The sequence below is a fragment of the Lucilia sericata genome, unplaced genomic scaffold (genome assembly GCF_015586225.1).
Source record: "Lucilia sericata isolate MDLA Ls3-8-SP2 unplaced genomic scaffold, ASM1558622v1 Contig002488F_arrow, whole genome shotgun sequence".
NCBI lineage: Eukaryota > Metazoa > Arthropoda > Insecta > Diptera > Calliphoridae > Lucilia > Lucilia sericata.
Window position 1 is genome coordinate 2800 of NW_023996266.1, and position 15180 is coordinate 17979.

The 15180-nt window shown below is 31.0% G+C and overlaps 1 protein-coding gene across 2 annotated transcripts in view; it reads left to right on the plus strand.

Moving 5' to 3' along the window:
- The first annotated feature begins 439 nt into the window (after positions 1 to 439).
- Positions 440 to 15180, plus strand: part of LOC119614004 (sodium-dependent nutrient amino acid transporter 1) — a 43647-nt gene continuing 28906 nt past the window's right edge. The window contains exon 1 of one of the 2 annotated variants that reach the window (XM_037970080.1): positions 440 to 958. The gene's annotated coding sequence lies outside the window, so the exon portion shown is untranslated. The remainder of the gene's footprint in view (positions 959 to 15180) is intronic. The other variant, XM_037970082.1, reaches the window with a different exon arrangement.

Genomic DNA, 15180 nt, shown 5'->3' on the forward strand with positions numbered 1-15180 from the left:
ACGTAAACAAATTTAAAAGAAAGGCAATTAAGAAAACAAATTATAATAAATTTTATTTAGACAAAATATGGTATAATATTTTCATAAAAAAAAACCGCGTAAACATAACAGTCATCGACAAGCATAAGTTACTACGAGCCAGCTAAAAAGAACAAGATTGAGCGCGTAAATAAAAGATGAATCTCGCCATTGACTCGTAAAAACACACACATACATAAGTACCTATACGCGAACTTACAAATACGTATTTATAACGATCAGTATTAAGAGTCCCCAACCAAAACAATAAAGAACAAAAACAAACACATACCATAACAATAAAACAGCTATAGAAGGGGGTTCGGTTCAATACATAAACATTTGAAATAACATGTATAGGAAAAAAAGTTAAAATGGGGACTATAATAATAGAAGGTACCAACTAAACGAAGCTCAGTTACGATTTGAACTTGTAGACGTGATGTTAAAAAAACGGTAAAAAATATAAACGTGTAAAACTTTAAAAGAAATAAAATAAAAAACGGAAGAGAATGAAACGGAAGTTTTTAATGATATTTAAATATTAAAAAACTGAAAGCTGTAACGGAAAAATATTTTATATAAATTTAAGAAAATTTAAGATAAATTGAAAGGAAATTATTTAAGAAATTAATAAAAAAAAATGTTTATAAATTTTGTATTAATTTAAAATTAAAACAAGTTTAAGTTAAAAAAAGTGTTTAATAAGTTTAAGCAAAAAATTTTTAAATTTTTAAGAAAAGATATTGTTAAAAAAAACAACATTTGTTTAAGAAACAAAAGCGGTTTTAAACCAGATTCATCAATTTAATTTTGATGAAATTTTTTTTTGGCTAAAACCTTGATTGCTGAAATTATAAAAAATTATAAAAAAAACTTAAAAAAGTAATAATTATAAAAAACCACCAAAAAATCTTGGATTTAACACCAAAAAAAAAAGGTAAGAAACTTTAAGGTTTTTATTAAGAGTTAAAGTGTTTTTTAAGCTAGAAAAGAACAATGACCTTTTCGTGTGTCTATACTACATAGTTAAATGTGTAAATTTAAAATTTCTAAAAATTATTAATATAAAATTGACAACATAAAATACATGTTGTGAAGAATGTGTTTTTTTCTATTAACCGGAACTCTTTTGTTTTTAAAGTTCTTTAAGGCCATTTTGATTTATGTTCGTTGTAAGCCAAGCTTTTTTCAAAACTTGTTAAAGGTAATTGCTATTTTTAAAATTCTGGTTTAGAAAACATAAACGATGACTCATCGGGATGATTCAGATTGTCCTACTGTAAACCATAAAATGTTCCACAGATCTTTTAAGATTGATATTTTATAGTCTTTAGATCGGCTCTTGAAGACTCTAGATAAGCTACTAACTTTCTTCTTTCTCCACACCGACGAATACTTTCCAAATATCAGATCAATAGATTCGCTCTCTGAACAATTGCTTGTGTGCGATCAAAACTCAATATAAGCACTTACATACATACGTCTATGATTATTTGTAATTCATTATTTAAGTACTTAAAAGTAATGCAGACTGTATGTTGTTGTGCATGTATATGTCATTACCAAGTTTTCGTTGAGACTAGTTTCTTCATCTATTTGACAACATATGGACTTCGCGCCAAAGGAATTTCTCATCTTTTGAGACCAGGAATGACTTAAAACAATTTCAGGTAACCTGTTCAGAAGTGAAGCGTATCCCAGAGAGTGTGTTCTCCATTGATAGGAATATATAGTAGTCGGACGGACATGTAACCAAGCGTTGTCATTAAGTAATATTAAGCTTTTAAGTCTGGCCGCATATTTCTGACGTTTTTTGGCCCAATGTTTGCTTCATATAAATCAGTTCCATTCCCTGTAATGGTCTGTCCAGATTTTAGCAGCTCAGGGTCAAATAGGACCCTTTTGGTCCCACAAAATACAGAGCATTACCTTATCGTCATGTATATTTGACTTTCTTGTAGATTCGACTGGTTGATCGGGCTTGACATAAGAGTTCTTATGTTTTGCGTTATGGTAATGGATCCAGTTTTTTACCGCGAGTAAATTTTTCGGTTCAATAAAAGATTAAGAAAATAAGAAGAAGAAATCATCTCCCAAGGTCATTCAAAGTCTTAGGTCTGTCTATGGATGAATCTTGTTGCTCGTAAAACGTTTTGAAATTGTTGCTTAAGTAGCTTCCAAACTCTTGTTGGACTTGATAACAATCTTCATGGAATAATACCTTCAATTCTTGGTTCTTAAACTTTCAATGGCAAGGAAATAGGTTCCTAGAGATACATATCTAACTAAGTAAAGTTCCTCCAGTTATTTACGTGAACACTTGTCTTGTCGACCTTCTCTCAGGGTGGTCTTTATTAAACAACAGGGTGAGTGGGCTAGTGTTGACTTACCACTGCCTCTTTGTGTCTTGGAAAGAATGAATAGATGTCCATTTTGGGTATGGGCCGTGCACTTTTCTCAAGTATTTAAGTTTCTGATCGCATGACAAGATAATTAGGTCGTTATAGAACTAGATAAAAAAACGTTTCGGATTTGACCACCAACTAGAAGTAATTTGTCATTAATATCGGGTGATCTTCGACAGGTTCCTTGACAATAACAACAGATCAAACAACAGTAGAACAGAATATAAAATGCGAAGGTTTAACAATGGGACGGCAGAAGTTCGAATGTTCGAATGTCGAACTTATCTCACAGTGTCTGTGTTCAAACATAGGGTGGGCTAAAGACTACTTTGCACCGCCTCTTTGTGAAACGCTATTTATGTACATATTGGAAACTGGACCATGTATAAGAACTTTGCTCAAGTACTCAAGCTGTCTAAGCTCTGATCGTTAGTGTTCCTTTTTCGATAACACAGGGCGAGCTAAAGCCTTCTTTTCATCGCCTCTTTGCGACACGCAGATGACCGTACATGTTGGAAACCGGAACATGTATAAGTACTTTACTCAAGTTGACAACATTTATACAACCACATTGCTAAGATGGATCTTTTGAATCGACAATAGCACCTAGAGATGCATTTAGTAGACTGAAGTACGATCTCTATTAATAAGCCAAGATATTGCTTCCTTACGCACAGAAGATATACAGCGGTAGGTCAAGTAAGAATAGAGTAATGCCTGGGCAAAGAAGACCTTTTATCGTACATATTCACACCAATCTGCATACCATTGCCCTTGTGATATCAACTCAACTTATTCGCAACATATAGTACCCGCAGTCACTCCTGTGTGGGATCCAGTTCGATCATTATTAATAAGCCAATACATTGTCTCCTTACACACAGGGGATATATAGCGGTAGGTCAAGTATGAATAGAGTAATGCCCGGACAAAGAAGTCCTTCTATTCTACATATTCACACCAATCTGCATACCATTGCCCTTGTGATATCAACTCAACTCATTCGCAATATATAGTCCCCCGATCATTAATAATAAGCCAAGACATTGCTTCCTTACACACAGGGGATATACAGCGGTAGGTCCAGTATGAATAGAGTAATGCCCAGGCAATCCTACACATTCACACCAATCTGCACACTCTTGTCCTTGAGATATCAACTTATTCTCAACATATATTCTGTAGGATCCTGCTTAATCGGCAACAGTTTTGGTTCTCAAGTATCTCTAGTCAACCGGGCGTATTAACTGGGGGAGTCAGTTGATAATTTCCGGGTTTTACAGAAAAATGTAAATATAGAGTAGACTGAATATTATTTGCCAAAATCTGAATCAAAGTCGGAGTACCAAAATATGTATATCTTCTACTAAAACCTTGAAATCTTAAAGTGACAGATTCTCATAAAGTGTTAAACTCATCAGAAATATGTAAGCTTTGTTGTTGTTGTAGCAGTTCGACTCTGGCAGATAGTTCTTTTCTGAAGAAAAAACTTTCGGTTGATACAGCTGTCGCTGAGTTTATAATCTTTGACCGATTAAGACTCGGGTCGTTATGGCAAGAAGATGCAATTGTCGTGGGAACGTGTAAGCTTTGTAAACGATCTCACTGTGCAACTTAAGAACATAGCACTTCATATTCTTTCTCATATAAGAAATTTTGAAATGATTCAGAAGTGTTAAAAAAATTTATCAAATATATTATTTCAAAAATTCTTTAATTTATGTAGATTTTATAAAATTTGTTATTTTAACTCAAATTTAACTTGGATACGACTTAAACCCTGAACCCCCAACTCAAACTATTTATACTCAAATATGTATGTATTTTCAATGTCGTTTAAAGACTTTTTAAATGCAAATCTGCCAAATGTAGGGTATTGTTATAATACATAACATTCTGCAAATGGTTAACATTTCCTTATTAACAAATAAAATCAAATAAAAATAAATATTTGTTGATCATAATTGAAAGTGTTGGTGGGCAATTTGCATAAGATTTATTGAGTTATTCTTTTGGCCGCGTTAGACGACAACTGAAATAAATTATTAGAATTGTTCAAATCAAACAACAAACATACATACTCGCATACTGAACATAAGTGGGGAACTAAGCGGTTAAAATGTTAACGGCTTAAATCAGTATGTTTGTATATTAAACAAACATTTATAGATACAAATGTTTTTTGTTTGTTTTGGTATCCCCCTCCCCCCCTTCTTAATACTGCATTGTCTTGATTTTAAGTTAAAATTTGGTAATACAAACACGTTTTCTTTATGCTGAAAACTATGAATGAATGAATTTTAAAAAAATTATGTATGTATACAATAATGTTAAAAGTGAGTAATAGTTTTGGAAGAAATAAAAAAAAACTATTAAAATTATTTATAATTTCATGTTTTATTATGTATTCACTAATAATGTGGATTTATGTTGTTAAAAATAATCATCGTGACGTAGTTATGCAAATTTTTATGTGTGTGTGTGTGTGTTATTTTAATGAAGTTTTAATGGCTTTTGGTTAAAAGAGAATAGATAATAATGATCAATATATAAATGTTAATGAAGTGGGTTTTTTTAACCAACATATATTTGTTTAACTGTTTTTGTAGTTGTAGTAAAGATTTAAAGATATTTTTTTTTAAGAAATAATTTAATTCCAAATTATAAATATAAGAAAAAAGTTCCCCCAAAAGGTTAAAAGCTTTTAAATAAAATATAATAATCAGCTTTAACCTTCTTTAAAGTTAAAGCTTTTCATATAGAGTTAAAAGCTTTAATACAGAAAAGTATTAAGCTTTCTATTTAGAAATGTTTAAATACAAAAGCTTTTTATATAGAAACATTTTGACACTAAAGCTTTTTATATTGGGAGGTTTTGTTACTAAAGCTTTTTATGTATCTAGAAATCTTATCATATTTAGAAACGTTTTAATCCAAAGCTTTCAATATAGACAAGTTTTCAAGCAAAAGCTTTATAAATAGAAATGAAAAAAGCTTTTATATAGAAATATAGACTAGCTTGGAAACAAAAGCTTTATAAATAAAAATAGCTTTCAATATAGACAAGCTTTGAAGCAAAAGCTTTATAAATAGAAACGTTTTGAGATAAAACTTTTCTATATAGGAAAGCTTTATAAATAGAAGAGCTTAGAGATGAACGTTTTCTATAGAGAAATGTTTCCAGATAAAAGATTTCTTTTCGTTTTTTGTTTTAAGACAAAATTTCTCTATATAGTTTTGTGACAAAGATTTGTTTGATAAACAAAAGTTTTGAGACAAAAGCTTTTTATATAGAAATCGATTTCAAAGCTTTCAATATACACTAGCTTGGAAGCAAAAGCTTTGTTAATATAAAAAGCTTTCAAAGCTTTCAACATAGGCAAGCTTTGAAGGAAAAGCTTTATAAATAGAAAAGTTTTGAGATAAAAGTTTTTTATATAGAAAACTTTTTAGATAAAAGCTTTATTTAAAGAAACGTTTTAAGACCAAATTCTTCTATATATTTATTATACAAAGATTTTTTGATACAAAAGCTTTATAAATAGAAATGTTTTAAGACTAAAGTTTTCTATATAGAAAAGTTTCAGGTTAAAAGCTTTCAATAAAGAAACGTTTTAAGACAAGAGTCTAGAAGCGCTTTGAGACAAATTATTTTAATAAAACAAATTTTGCAAAGAAAATTTTGCGATACAAAGCTTTTATGTAGAAATCGCTTTAATTTATAAACGTTTTAACAGAAAGCTTTTAATATAGTTTTGAAGTAAAAACTTTATAAATGTTTAGTTGAGACAAACGTTTTTTATATAGCAAAGTTTTCAGATAAAAGCTTTATTTAAGGAAAAGTTTTAAGACAAAATTTGTCTATATAGTTTTGTGACAAAGATTTGTTTGATAATATAGAAAATTTTCTAGATAAAAGCTTTCTATAAAGAAACATTTTAATCAAAAGTTTTGATACAAAAGCTTTCGATAAAGAAAAACATTGAGACAAAATATTTCTATATAGAAACGTTTTGAGACAAAAGTTCTCTTTATAATAACGTTTTCTTATAAAAAAAGTTTGGAGACAAATATTTTTTCAGACGAAAGCTTTTTATAGAAAAGTTTTGAGACAAAAGTCTTTTAGTATTAAAAATTTTCATACGAAATGATTTTGAAACAAAAGCATTTATAAAATGTTTTGGGACAAAAGCTTTCTAGATTGAAAAGTTTTGAGACAAAAGCCTTCTTTGTAAAAAAGTTTTCCTTTAAGAAAATTTTGAAAGCTTTATTTTTAGAAAAGTTTTAAGACAAATGTTTTCTATTTTGAAACGTTTTTAAATAGAGAAGTTTGGTACAAAAGCTTTTTATATAGAAACGTTTTGAAGCAAAAGCTTTTTTATATAGAAAAGTTTTGAGGCAAAAGCTTTCTGTATAGAAAAGTTTTGAGGCAAAAGCTTTTTAAATAGAACATTTTTGAGGCAAAAGCTTTTATATAGAACATTTTGAGGCAAAAGGTTTTTAGATAGAAACGTTTTTTGAGAAAAAAGCTTTTTATATAGAAAAGTTTTGAGAACAAAGCATTCTATTAAGAAAAGTTTTGAGACAAAATTTTCTATGTAGAAAAGTTTTAAGACAAAATTGTTCTTATTTAAACAAGTTTTAAATTGATTTATACTTAGATACGACCCTACTTAGATACAACAAACATTACAGCTGAATACATAAAATCCACGTGATTTTCAAATATGCGACTTAAAATTATTAGTTTTCTAATTCTAGGAAATTAATAATTTTACTAAACAATATTCTGCAAAATATATAAGATAAATTCTTAGTTCAACTGAAAGCTATACAAAGTATAGTATGAAAACAGTAACCTATACCAAAACACCTGCTTTATTCTGCAAAAAAAAAAAAAATAAATAAATAAATAAATACCAACACTTGAACATTATTTAAATCCGCTTTATAATAAATAATTAAATATTTTCTATATTTATACAAGAACTTTTATAAAAACACAACGTTTATACATAATTTATGTTGTTCAGAGCTAAAACTTGTTATTAGTCATTGCTCATTAAAATACAATTCATTAAAACTAAATAAAAATTAAATTTTAATGACGTATTATTTTGTTAGCAAATAAAATTATAAAAAAAAAAGTTTAATGAAAAACCACTCAGAAAAACGTGATTAAAATTCTTGTTTCTTTCTTAAATATGACAATTATTTTCAAATTCCCAAAATGACATCTGTCAAACCAAACCATATAAAATTGTGCTGGCATAATTAAAAGGTTTTGAAAAATCCCCAATTCTTTAATAAATGATTAATAAATCGTGTTTAGAGTTTTTTATAATAAAAATGTTTTTATTTATCAAAAAGTTTACACTTACTTTTTTGGTAATATGCTAATTTTTTTAGGTGATTCCCTTTTCTGGGAATACGTCTTAAGATTATAACGAATTGTAACTTTCGTTGGAAATGTAACATTCGTTAGAAAGTCATCGAAGTTGTTTACGAAAATATTTAGAATACATTTGCTTTTAAAGGGGTAAGGGGGGAACTGACGCCGAACCACACACGTGGCTGATTCTATGGGTTTACTAACCAGTTCTAATTCAAACACTTGCTGTAATTAATATGGGATTTTTAAATGAAAACGTCATGGATTAACCAAGCTCCTTTAGAAGACTAAAAAAAACCGCTTGGAAAGTAATAAAAAACAGTAGACTAGACTATAGACTAGACTATAGACTAGAATATAGACTAGACTATAGACTAGACTATAAACTTGACTATAAACTAGACTATAAACTAGACTATAGACTAGACTATAGACTAGACTATAGACTAGACTATAGACTAGACTATAGACTAGACTATAAACTAGACTATAAACTAGACTATAGACTAGACTATAGACTAGACTATAGACTTGACTATAGACTTGATTATAGACTAGACTATAGACTAGACTATAGACTAGACTATAGACTAGACTATAGACTAGACTATAGACTAGACTATAGACTAGACTATAGACTAGACTATAGACTAGACTATAGACTAGACTATAGACTAGACTATAGACTAGACTATAGACTAGACTATAGACTAGACTATAGACTAGACTATAGACTAGACTATAGACTAGACTATAGACTAGACTATAGACTAGACTATAGACTAGACTATAGACTAGACTATAGACTAGACTATAGACTAGACTATAGACTAGACTAGAGACTAGACTATAGACTAGACTATAGACTAGACTATAGACTAGACTATAGACTAGACTATATAGACTAGACTATAGACTAGACTATAGACTAGACTATAGACTAGACTATATAGACTAGACTATAGACTAGACTATAGACTAGACTATAGACTAGACTATAGACTAGACTATAGACTAGACTATATAGACTAGACTATAGACTAGACTATAGACTAGACTATAGACTAGACTATAGACTAGACTATAGACTAGACTATAGACTAGACTATAGACTAGACTATAGACTAGACTATAGACTAGACTATAGACTAGACTATAGACTAGACTATAGACTAGACTATAGACTAGACTATAGACTAGACTATAGACTAGACTATAGACTAGACTATAGACTAGACTATAGACTAGACTATAGACTAGACTATAGACTAGACTATAGACTAGACTATAGACTAGACTATAGACTAGACTATAGACTAGACTATAGACTAGACTATAGACTAGACTATAGACTAGACTATAGACTAGACTATAGACTAGACTATAGACTAGACTATAGACTAGACTATAGACTAGACTACACTATAGACCAGACTATAGACTAGACTAGACTATAGACCAGACTATAGACTAGACTATAGACTAGACTATAGACTAGACTATAGACTAGACTATAGACTAGACTATAGACTAGACTATAGACTAGACTATAGACTAGACTATAGACTAGACTATAAACTAGACTATAGACTAGACTATAGACTAGACTATAGACTAGACTATAGACTAGACTATAGTCTAGACTATAGACTAGACTATAGACTAGACTACACTATAGACCAGACTATAGACTAGACTATAGACTAGACTATAGACTAGACTATAGACTAGACTATAGACTAGACTATAGACTAGACTATAGACTAGACTACACTATAGACCAGACTATAGACTAGACTAGACTATAGACCAGACTATAGACTAGACTATAGACTAGACTATAGACTAGACTATAGACTAGACTATAGACTAGACTATAGACTAGACTATAGACTAGACTATAGACTAGACTACACTATAGACCAGACTATAGACTAGACTATAGACTAGACTATAGACTAGACTATAGACTAGACTATAGACTAGACTATAGACTAGACTATAGACTAGACTATAGACTAGACTATAGACTAGACTATAGACTAGACTACACTATAGACCAGACTATAGACTAGACTAGACTATAGACCAGACTATAGACTAGACTATAGACTAGACTATAGACTAGACTATAGACTAGACTATAGACTAGACTATACACTAGACTATAGACTAGACTATAGACTAGACTATAGACTAGACTATAAACTAGACTATAGACTAGACTATAGACTAGACTATAGACTAGACTATAGACTAGACTATAGACTAGACTATAGACTAGACTATAGACTAGACTATAGACTAGACTATAGTCTAGACTGTAGACTAGACTATAGACTAGACTATAGACTACCTATAGACTAGACTATAGACTAGACTATAGACTAGACTATAGACTAGACTATAGACTAGACTATAGACTAGACTATAGACTAGACTAGACTATAGACCAGACTATAGACTAGACTAGACTATAGACCAGACTATAGACTAGACTATAGACTAGACTATAGACTAGACTATAGACTAGACTATAGACTAGACTATAGACTAGACTATAGACTAGACTATAGACTAGACTATAGACTAGACTATAGACTAGACTATAGACTAGACTATAGACTAGACTATAGACTAGACTATAGACTAGACTATAGACTAGACTATAGACTAGACTATAGACTAGACTATAGACTAGACTATAGACTAGACTATAGATTAGACTATAGACTAGACTATAGACTAGGCTATAGACTAGACTATAGACTAGGCTAAAGACTAGACTATAGACTAGATTAGGCTAGACTATAGACTAGACTATAGACTAGACTATAGACTAGACTAGGCTAGACTAGACTAGACTAGACTATGGACTAGACTATAGACTAGACTATATACTAGACTATAGACTAGACTATAGACTAGACAATAGACTAGACTATAGACTAGATTATAGACTAGACTATAGACTAGACTATAGACTAGACTATAGACTAGACTATAGACTAGACTATAGACTAGACTATAGACTAGACTATAGACTAGACTATAGACTAGACTATAGATATAGACTATACTATAGACTAGACTAGACTATAGACTAGACTAGACTATAGACTAGACTATAGACTAGACTATAGACTTGACTATAGACTAGACTATAGACTAGACTATAGACTAGACTATAGACTGAACTATAGACTAGACTATAGACTAGACTATAGACTAGACTATAGACTAGACTATAGACTAGCCTATAGTCTAGACTATAGACTAGACTATAGACTAGCCTATAGTCTAGACTATAGACTAGACTATAGACTAGACTATAGTCTAGACTATAGACTAGACTATAGACTAGATTATAGTCTAGACTATAGACTAGATTATAGACTAGACTATAGACTAGACTATAGACTAGACTATAGACTAAACTATAGACTAGACTATAGACCAGACTATAGAATAGACTATAGACTAGACTATAGACTAGACTATAGACTAGACTATAGACTAGACTATAGACTAGACTATAGACTAGACTATAGACTAGACTATAGACTAGACTATAGACTAGACTATAGACTAGACTATAGACTAGACTATAGACTAGACTATAGACTAGACTATAGACTAGACTATAGACTAGACTATAGACCAGACTATAGACTAGACTATAGACTAGACTATAGACTAGACTATAGACTAGACTATAGACTAGACTATAGACTAGACTATAGACTAGACTATAGACTAGACTATAGACTAGACTATAGACTAGACTATAGACTAGACTATAGACTAGACTATAGACTAGACTATAGACTAGACTATAGACTAGACTATAGACTAGACTATAGACTAGACTATAGACTAGACTATAGACTAGACTATAGACTAGACTATAGACTAGACTTTAGACTAGACTGTAGACTAGACTATAGACTAGACTATAGACTAGACTATAGACTAGACTATAGACTAGACTGTAGACTAGACTATAGACTAGACTATAGACTAGACTATAGACTAGACTATAGACTAGACTATAGACTATAGACTAGACTAGACTAGACTATAGACTAGATATAGACTAGACTATAGACTAGACTATAGACTAGACTATAGACTAGACTATAGACTAGACTATAGACTAGACTATAGACTAGACTATAGACTAGACTATAGACTAGACTATAGACTAGACTATAGACTAGACTATAGACTAGACTATAGACTAGACTATAGACTAGACTATAGACTAGACTATAGACTAGACTATAGACTAGACTATAGACTAGACTAATAGACTAGACTATAGACTAGACTATAGACTATAGACTAGACTATAGACTAGACTATAGACTAGACTATAGACTAGACTATAGACTAGACTATAGACTAGACTATAGACTAGACTATAGACTAGACTATAGACTAGACTATAGACTAGACTATAGACTAGACTATAGACTAGACTATAGACTAGACTATAGACTAGACTATAGACTAGACTATAGACTAGACTATAGACTAGACTATAGACTAGACTATAGACTAGACTATAGACTAGACTATAGACTAGACTATAGACTAGACTATAGACTAGACTATAGACTAGACTATAGACCAGACTATAGACTAGACTATAGACTAGACTATAGACTAGACTATAGACTAGACTATAGACTAGACTATAGAGACTATAGACTAGACTATAGACTAGACTATAGACTAGACTATAGACTAGACTATAGACTAGACTATAGACTAGACTATAGACTAGACTATAGACTAGACTATAGACTAGACTATAGACTAGACTATAGTCTAGACTGTAGACTAGACTATAGACTAGACTATAGACTACCTATAGACTAGACTATAGACTAGACTATAGACTAGACTATAGACTAGACTATAGACTAGACTATAGACTAGACTATAGACTAGACTAGACTATAGACCAGACTATAGACTAGACTAGACTATAGACCAGACTATAGACTAGACTATAGACTAGCTACTGACTATAGACTAGCTACTATAGACTAGACTATAGACTAGCTACTATAGACTAGACTATAGACTAGACTATAGACTAGCTATAGACTAGACTATAGACTATAGACTATAGACTAGACTATACTAGACTCTAGACTAGACTATAGACTAGACTATAGACTAGACTATAGACTAGACTATAGACTAGACTATAGACTAGACTATAGACTAGACTATAGACTAGACTATAGACTAGACTATAGACTAGACTATAGACTAGACTATAGACTAGACTATAGACTAGACTATAGACTAGACTATAGACTAGACTATAGACTAGACTATAGACTAGACTATAGACTAGACTATAGACTAGACTATAGACTAGACTATAGACTAGACTATAGACTAGACTATAGACTAGACCATAGACTAGACTATAGATTAGACTATAGACTAGACTATAGACTAGACTATAGACTAGACTATAGATTAGACTATAGACTAGACTATAGACTAGACTATAGACTAGACTATAGACTAGACTATAGACTAGACTATAGATTAGACTATAGACTAGACTATAGACTAGGCTATAGACTAGACTATAGACTAGGCTAAAGACTAGACTATAGACTAGACTAGGCTAGACTATAGACTAGACTATAGACTAGACTATAGACTAGACTAGGCTAGACTAGACTAGACTAGACTAGACTATGGACTAGACTATAGACTAGACTATATACTAGACTATAGACTAGACTATAGACTAGACAATAGACTAGACTATAGACTAGATTATAGACTAGACTATAGACTAGACTATAGACTAGACTATAGACTAGACTATAGACTAGACTATAGACTAGACTATAGACTAGACTATAGACTAGACTATAGACTAGACTATAGATATAGACTATACTATAGACTAGACTAGACTATAGACTAGACTATAGACTAGACTATAGACTAGACTATAGACTTGACTATAGACTAGACTATAGACTAAACTATAGACTAGACTATAGACTAAACTATAGACTAGACTATAGACTAGACTATAGACTAGACTATAGACTAGACTATAGACTAGCCTATAGTCTAGACTATAGACTAGACTATAGACTAGCCTATAGTCTAGACTATAGACTAGACTATAGACTAGACTATAGTCCTAGACTATAGACTAGGACTATAGACTAGATTATAGACTAGACTATAGACTAGACTTATAGATCTAGACTAATATAGACCTAGACTCATAGAACTAAGACTATAGACTAGACTATAGACTAGACTATAGATAGACTATAGACTAGATATAGACTAGACTATAGACTAGACTATAGACTAGACTATAGACTAGACTATAGACTAGACTATAGACTAGACTATAGACTAGACTATAGACTAGACTATAGACTAGACTATAGACTAGACTATAGACTAGACTATAGACTAGACTATAGACTAGACTATAGACTAGACTATAGACCAGACTATAGACTAGACTATAGACTAGACTATAGACTAGACTATAGACTAGACTATAGACTAGACTATAGACTAGACTTAGACAGATATAGACTAGACATAGACTATAGACTATATAGACTATAGACTAGACTATAGACTAGACTATAGACTAGACTATAGACTAGACTATAGACTAGACTATAGACTAGACTATAGACTAGACTATAGACTAGACTATAGACTAGACTATAGACTAGACTATAGACTAGGACTATAGACTAGACTATAGACTAGACTATAGACTAGACTATAGACTAGACTATAGACTAGACTATAGACTAGACTATAGACTAGACTATAGACTAGACTATAGACTAGACTATAGACTAGACTATAGACTAGACTATAGACTAGACTATAGACTAGACTATAGACTAGACTATAGACTAGACTATAGACTAGACTATAGACTAGACTATAGACTAGACTATAGACTAGACTATAGACTAGACTATAGACTAGACTATAGACTAGACTATAGACTAGACTATAGACTAGACTATAGACTAGACTATAGACTAGACTATAGACTAGACTATAGACTAGACTATAGACTAGACTATAGACTAGATATAGACTAGACTATATACTAGACTATAGACTATAGACTAGACTATAGACTAGACTATAGACTAGACTATAGACTAGACTATAGACTAGACTATAGACTAGACTATAGACTAGACTATAGACTAGACTATAGACTAGACTATAGACTAGACTATAGACTAGACTATAGACTAGACTATAGACTAGACTATAGACTAGACTATAGACTAGACTATAGACTAGACTATAGACTAGACTATAGAC